The sequence below is a fragment of the Hylobates moloch genome, unplaced genomic scaffold (assembly GCF_009828535.3).
Source record: "Hylobates moloch isolate HMO894 unplaced genomic scaffold, HMol_V3 SCAFFOLD_21, whole genome shotgun sequence".
NCBI classification, from domain to species: Eukaryota; Metazoa; Chordata; class Mammalia; order Primates; family Hylobatidae; genus Hylobates; species Hylobates moloch.
The window spans coordinates 1,256,049-1,263,505 of NW_026652296.1; the positions used below are offsets into that span (position 1 = coordinate 1,256,049).

At 58.8% G+C, this 7,457-nt stretch overlaps 1 long non-coding RNA gene across 1 annotated transcript; it reads right to left on the reverse strand.

Annotated features, from left to right (window-relative positions):
* Positions 1-701: 701 nt before the first annotated feature.
* LOC131382241 (uncharacterized) lies at positions 702-7,081 on the reverse strand. Its single transcript, XR_009211540.1, has 3 exons — positions 6,946-7,081; positions 6,760-6,867; positions 702-1,307 (listed from the first exon to the last, which is right to left on the reverse strand). It is a non-coding gene; the product is annotated as an uncharacterized LOC131382241 (long non-coding RNA).
* Positions 7,082-7,457: the final 376 nt, after the last annotated feature.

Sequence of the window (7,457 nt, forward strand, 5' to 3'; positions counted from 1 at the left end):
CCCAGAACCACTGCCACGGAGAGGTGTCTGGCCTGTGGCTGCCTCGTCCTCGCTGTAAACCCAGCCACGCAGGCCCAGCTCATGAATATTGATGGCGCCTCCTTTGTGGTGAGCGCGCGCCCAGCCACCGCTCCAAGATCGATCCAGCTTTGTTGAGTGTCAGGACACACGGCGGCGACAGATGGATGCTCGCCTTCAAGCCTCTGTGCACCCAGGCCCTGCACAAAAGAGCCCAGGATGTTTTTAATATCACACACTTGCCTCAGGGCTTGTTTTAAATCCCCATTTACCAAGGGTTCCAGCTTTTTATCAGTCAAACGCCTTAAGCACTTTGTCAACCTGGACATCTGGCCGCACGTTTAAAAAATTTTTATTTGCTAAAATATTTAGTAGTGTGGCAGGGGGGCTAGCTGGAGACTTGGGAGGCCACGCATATGCTCACACCCGGCCACTCCTGCAAAGAGCTCGAGTTGCTTCACCAGCTCAGGGCTTGGCTGCTCCGGCCCAGGACGGGGGAGGGAGGTCAGGAGGCAGAGAGGATGCGCTCTGTCCTGGCAGGGGGGGCCTCCTATGGATAACCAGAATCTGCCCCAGTCAGGGGCAGGGTGGGCATTCTTGGGGAGGATATGTAGCCCTCCCCACACACCAAAGACCAAGGGGGAATCCGTGACTTCGGGAGACAGTTGCAACTGAAAACGGGATCGGCCAAAGCTGTACGTGTGCATCTTGAGAGCAGCAAGATTCAACGCCTCTTCAACAGGATACAGGAGCCAGGCTGGGGCGTCCAGCCCGATGCCCTCAGCCCAGGACAGATCAACGAAACGCCGTCCACTCATAGGTGCCTCCATGCCATGGTACGCCCTTGCAGCCTAAGTGAAGCACGGATTCCTGCTACACCAGGGACGAACCTTGAAAACTCAACGCTCTGTGGAAGAGGCGGGACACGAAGGGCACTTATGATTCCACTTTCATGAAATGTCAGAAATCGCAAAGCCACAGAGACAACAAGGAGATTGATGGTTGCCAGGGGCTGGGGGAAGGGGGATTGGGAGTGACAGCTTACAGGTACAAGGTGTGTTTTGACAAATTGAAAAGATTCTGGAAGTAGATGGTGGTGACGGTTGCACAACATTGTGAATGTCCTTAATGCCACTGAAAAGCACACTTAACAATGGCTGAATTTGCCAGGCATGGTGGTGTGGGCCTGTAGTTCATCTGCTCGGGAGGCTGAGGCGGGAGGATTGCTTGAACCTAGGAGGTCAAGTCTGCAGTGAGCTGTGATTGCGCCACTGCACTCCAGCCTGGGCCTGCCTCAAAAAACAAAAACAAAAACAAAAAACAGTGGTTGAAATGGTAAGTTTTCTGTTATGTGTATTTTGGCACATTCTTTACAAAGATAATCACAAAGAAGAGATGGCGCTGATGTCGATGGTAGCAGCCTTAACCCTGTCACACTGACTGATGGTCACAGGTCTCTGTGTGCCCACTGAGGGCATGACGATGGGTAAGAGCAGCCTGGCCTCGCCCCGGTAGAATCCCCAGTCAAGAGCAGGCACAGCAGTAACCAGCCAACTCAGCCTGAGAAGAAGGAAGGCTTCATGGAGGAGGTGACCCTTGGGGGTGGGCATTCAGGCAGGGGAACAGCACATACAGGGCCCTGAAGCAGCGATGAGGGTGCTCAGGGGAGGGGAAAGGGTGTGTGGGTGGGGGAGGGGGACTAAGACTGGGGAGGGCAGTGCCAGGTGCCCTGGCTGGAATGGAGGTCAGGGGCCTGTACTGGGGACAGGGAGGGGTCTGCTCTTTGCCCTGAGCGCAGGGGTTGCCATTGTAGGAAGGGGATGGGGGGGATGGGGGGGATGAGGGCAGCTCAAATCTCTGTGATGGAAACCCTGTTCTGTGAGCCTGTCCTGTGTGCCCGCCGGGGAGGCCACAGGCCTGCAGTTTTGGGGCAGGGCCCTCAGTCCTCTGTGAGGGCAGGTGAGGAGGCACCACCATCCCCCACCCTCTTCTCAGCCACCTTTAAGGCCACCCATGGGTTCCACAGCTTCCCTATTCCCCCTTCCAGGGACAACCCGGGTTCCCTGCCCGTGTGAGCCATTGAGGTGCAGCCAGCTCCTCGGCCATCGACTCGGAGCAGGCTCAGCCACCAGCACCTCCCCCCGCCGGGCCTCAGTCCCTCCTGCAGAGCCTCTGGAAGCCAACTCCAGAATGCATGGGCCATGAAATGGATTTGTCTTTGCCTATTAATTAACAATGCATTAGCCTAATCACAATGCATTAGTTGGAAAGTCAGGAAGGACAAGAATTATAGCCGTGAAATGGTCCCGGGGGCAGTGGTCGTGGGCTGTGGGGGCCAGGCAGGGTGAGGTGGGAGGACATCATTTGTTTTCAGACTTAAACATGTGACCTCCTCCACCTTCCCTCCCCACTGCCCACAGGCTTAGGCCAGTGGAGACGGTGCTCAGCCCCAGGACTTGCCCCCAGGCCTGAGAACCCGGAGGCTTCTCATGCCAGATCCTGAGGGCAGCCTGCACTCCTGGCCCCTGGCGTCCAGCAGAGAAGGATGCCCAGCCGCAGGGCTGTCAGGGACCCCCAGAGCCTGTGAGCACAGGGAAGGCACAGGGCAGGGCACCCTCGGTGTGGAGAACCTGGTGGGGTCTGGAGAGATGGGGGTCCTCCCCAAGCTTGTGGCCTGGCAGCTGTGGTGGCTGGAAGGAAACCCCTGGGAGGAAGCGAAGAGAGGTGGGGAGGGGTTGGGGCAGCTGGTGCTGTTGGGGCACTTCTGGAGGAGGCCAGAGCTGGGCACTGCCGGTTGCCTTCCAGGGTCTCTGCACTCAAGGTCTTGCCAGCCTCAGATGGGCCCAGCCTGTTCCTGCTGCCTCCTGTTGCCCCTCTCTCAGCCTGCCCCCTTCTCCCAATGCCCAGGGCCCTCTGCTGTCCCCAGCCCAAGTGGAGTCACGGTCCCCCAGTCTCTGTCCCACCAAGGGCCTGCTCACTGCCCCCCAGCAGGTCTTGGTCTGGCTGCTCCCTGGCCCACTGGACCCTGAGGCCTCACACCTGCACCCACAGTCCACAGGCTCTATGCTGGCGAGGAGGGAGACAGCCCCGAGGCCTCAGAATGGGTCACCCTCAGCGTCGGAAGGAGCACAGTGAGGGTCAAAAGATTCTGGAGAGTTCTGTGCAGCCAACTCACCTTTGGAGGCCTCACCCATCCTGGGTTCTCACAGAGAGGCATTAAACCACCGCCCCCGAACCCACCGGGCCTTTGCCCATACTGGTCCCGAAGCCCCGCCTGCCCTCCCCAGCATGGCCTCTATCCCCTGAGGACACTGCCCCTGGCTTCCCCTAGCCCAGGGTCCCACTTGCCCACTGCATAAGCTAATTCATGCTATTTTCTGAGCCTGGGTGGATGGCGGGACTTCCCAGCACCACGGACAGAGCCTGGGTCCGAGGGGAGCCCAGCGGGAGCCCAACAGGAACCCCAGAAGGGTGCACACCGCCCCGCTCTGATGCACAGAAGAGACAACAGCATGAGTGACTTTGAGGACGGGGGTGGCAGCGGCACCCGCCCAGCTGAGACTGCCCCAAAGGAGAGACCCACGGAGGTTGCTGGGGGGAGGGGGGAAGGGGAGGGAAGGGGGGAGGGGAGAGGAGGGATGGGGGAGGGGCAAGGCCAGCGCCACCTGCCGCCACCGCCCGCCACCCCAGAAGCCATCTCCTCTGACACTGGCCCCTCTCACCGCAAACTTCTTCAAAGGGAACATTTGTTCTCCTCTCAAGGAGACAGGCACATCCCCTCCCCTGCTTTCAAGTCCCGGCAAAGGCGCCAGTCAGCATGAGCGCTCTTGCCTGGAGCCTGCCAATTACGCCAGTCCCCGAACGCAGCCGAGCTCTCGTGTGGCCGCGCGTTTCAGCCGACAGGAGGCTGCCTGAGCCCCTCCCGCCGAGCGGCTCCGTGCCTGTCACCCCCGCCCCGTGCCTCTCTGTGTGGTGCCGTCTGCACCCCGTCCCTGGGGACCCCGGTGGGTCTGGGCGCGCGGCCCCTCCACCTGCAACGCCGGACCCAGGCTGCAGGTTTGGGCTGTGTTGTCTCCTTTACCTTTAGATGTTCAGCAGCATGAATATTCTTATTTTTTATTTAAAACTAATTTGGAGTTCTCGCTCTCCAAGGGGCTTCTAATCACCAAAAAATGCCTCCGGCGAGAGCTGATTGACAGGCAGCGTGGCCACTTCTGAAGAACAAATTGGCCACTGGCAGCACAGCGCACAAAGGGAACGCGCAGTGCTTATTATTTATGAGCTATTAGGGAGAATGCGATTAGCATCTGCTTCCCACATGGGCAAAAACACCTGTCAGACATCAGGAAACCATAAAACATTGCACATTTAACAGCTACTTTGTTTAAAAAGTCATTAAAATTGAATGTCAGCTAAAACTTAGGAAAACATTTATTCTTCAACCCCCTTTGAATCGTGCTGGTGGGCAAAGAAAGATGGGACTGATTCTGTCCGGGACAGACACCCGTGGTTTGTGTGCAGAGAGGGCCTCCCCAAGAGCAGGCACAGACGCCGAGCTGGGCAGCGAGGGGGGCCGCACTTGAGCCTGAGATGCAGGGTTGGGACTGCAGGACCCTCACCCGTGGGGTTCAGACCAGGACTGGCAGGGAAGCCACCTGTCCCTGCCTGGGGCCGCTGGACTTGAAAGGACCCAGTCAAATCTGGCAACTGTGGGCTGCATGCGTTCAGGGGCTATTCTCCTCTCTTCGTTTTTCTGCAAACAAACCGAGTTTCCTTGCCAGCTCTAGACAGTGACCAGCCAGCAGGGTTGGCAGGGCTGGCAGGCAGTCCTGTCTCCTCGCCTCCCCTGCAGGGTCCCCCTCAACGCTGGCTGAGACAGCAGCTCTCCGCCCACGAGGGGATGGCTGCAGCCCCTCACTCTTCTCTCTGAGAGCTGCTGAAAAGCCGCCAATTAGGCCAGTCCTGGACATGACTAGGGACAGGAGCCTGTGGCCCTGGGTGGGTCTGCACGGCAGGCAGGGGCGCTAATGAAGGAGCCAGAGCAGCCTGAGCTGGAGTGTTGAGCATCTGTCTGTCCTCTCCCAGGCCCCAGCTTGCCCAGGGACAAGACGGGCCTGAGCCACTTGCTGCCCACGGTCACTACTCTGTGTGGACCAATCAATATGGAAGATCCAAGACTATCACGAGCTTTGCATTGCAGTGGGACGGGCAGGAAACTCCATAATGGGCAGAGCTGCTATCACCTCAGCCCTCCTGGCAGAGGGGGCAGAGAAGGCCCAGCCAGACAGAGTCACGTCCTTGGCCCTCACTGGATGAGGGGAGGACCAGCCAGGGCATCGAGCTTTGGTCGGGCACAGGAGCCAGTATGTGTTCTCAGCTCTTATTAAGAGACCCTGGCTCAGCCGTTTGTGCCCCAAACATTCGTGATCCAGGTTTTTGACTGCTTTTGCCTGGGGCCCGCGTGGTGCTGTTGAGCTCAGGGTCACCTTTGTCACCCACTAAAGGCCAATGGAAGAATAACCTCCACTTGACATCAGCTAGAGCTTCAAACACGGCCAGGAAACTGAAGGCGCCCAAGAGAGATGGGACGTGATGATTGGCAAATTTTGACAATGGCCAAGCCTTGTTCTTAGTTTTCCACATAAAAAAGTTAATGTTGGTAAAATCATTTCCTCCAATTAAACATGGAAATGGAAAATGTTTGAAAACTGGGTACGTGACCGGTGATCCTTGAGTTCCCTGGCTTAGCAAGGGAATGTCCAAGAAAGTCCCTCCTAAAACCATCTGCTCCATGGGATGCTGGCGAAACACAGAGACAGATTGTCCTACGGTCAGCGTGGGGGCAGTGGTCAGCCGCGCTGGTGCCTTCCCGAGTCTGTGTCCAGATTGTCTATTTGGGAAAAAAATGGCGGCACGGGGAGCACGTAAATAGCCCAAAGGGCGGAGGCAGCTCCTTCGCTGAAAACCCCTCAGGCCCCGTGAGAAACCCACACTGAGTGTCCACAGGAAATACCCCGGCCTCCGAGGGTCCCCCCGTCCCTGGGCACTGCCATCCACCAAGCTCAGCCCCCCGGGACAACGGGGTGAGGAAGTGCTGCCCGTGCCCAGCTCCGGACGGGTCCCTGAGGAGGAGAGGCCCGGCTGCTCAGGGCTTGTCTCCAGCTTCCCCACGGTGGCTCAGGCTGCGGGAACAGAGGACGCTTGGGGACAGGAGGAGCTGCAGAAGCAGAACTGAGATCCAGGGACCATGGAGGGGGCGGAGGCTGAGTCTTCCTGGGCTGGGCGGGGGGAACTCCAGCCTCCAATTGCCCAAATGAGCTTCAGGAAAGGCTTTGGGCCTTGCTCGGGTGAGCAATCCTCTCATCCTTGCCTGGGACCATCCTGGCCCTGGGGGAGGAAGGAAGGAGGATGGCCTGGGTATAAATGGCAGGGAGATGCCCAAAGGAAGTAGCCAGTCCCAGATCCCACTCTCAGCCACCTGGGACAGGCGAGGTGGCGTCTGGGGCTGGAAGCAGGGAGCAGTTTTCTTGGCCTCTGGGGCTCACAGCCCCCTGGTATGTGTCCCTGGCGAGGCCCAGGGAGGGAGGTGCCGAGCAGGGGTGTCTCAGCAGAGGGAGATGGGGGTGGGACAGCCATTGCCCTTGACAAGAGACCCTACAACCGGGCAGGAGAACGCTTCCCAGTAGGGGGCCCAGGGGGACCTGCGGTGCACAGATGCCCAGCACCTCGAAGGATACTGACCAAACCCCAGAGGATGCCTGGGCAGGGTTACTTCCCTCCGCTCACTCGTGTGTTTTACTTTCTCAGGTAACGGTATGCGGTTTCTGTGACGTCTATCAAGGTGACATCCTAAAACCAGAAAGAGGAAGTGCGCCAGGAGGGGGAGACGGCCCACGGGAGCCGTGAGACCCCACCCTGGCCTCGTACCCCTTCAGGGACCGGCCGCCCCAGCAGGGGGGTGGGGATGGTTCGGGGGCCAGTTCCACGTGCTCCACTTTCACAGGGGCGTCAGCAGCTCCCTGATACCAGGCGGGCTCTTGGGACCCCTCCACGGCCTCGGCCCCTCCTGATCCTCCCGTGGGTCACAGTTCCAGCCATTCTAGTGGGCGTGGCCACAGTTCCAGCCATTCTGGTGGGCGTGGCCACAATGCCATCCATTCTGGTGGGCGTGGCCACAGTGCCAGCCATTCTGGTGGGCGTGGCCACAGTGCCAGCCATTCTAGTGGGCGTGGCCACCATGTCAGCCATTTTTTAGTGGGCGTGGCCACAGTTAGCCATTCTAGTGGGTGTGGGCGTGGCATCTGCTGGGGGTTTCTATTTTGTTTGTAATGACAGGTAATAACAGTCCATGTTGCAGGCACAGCGTACTGTTGCAAACAGAGCGCAGCCATCAGAGCAGTGCAGCTGGCGCCTCCACGCCTTGTGAGTGTTCTGTGGGG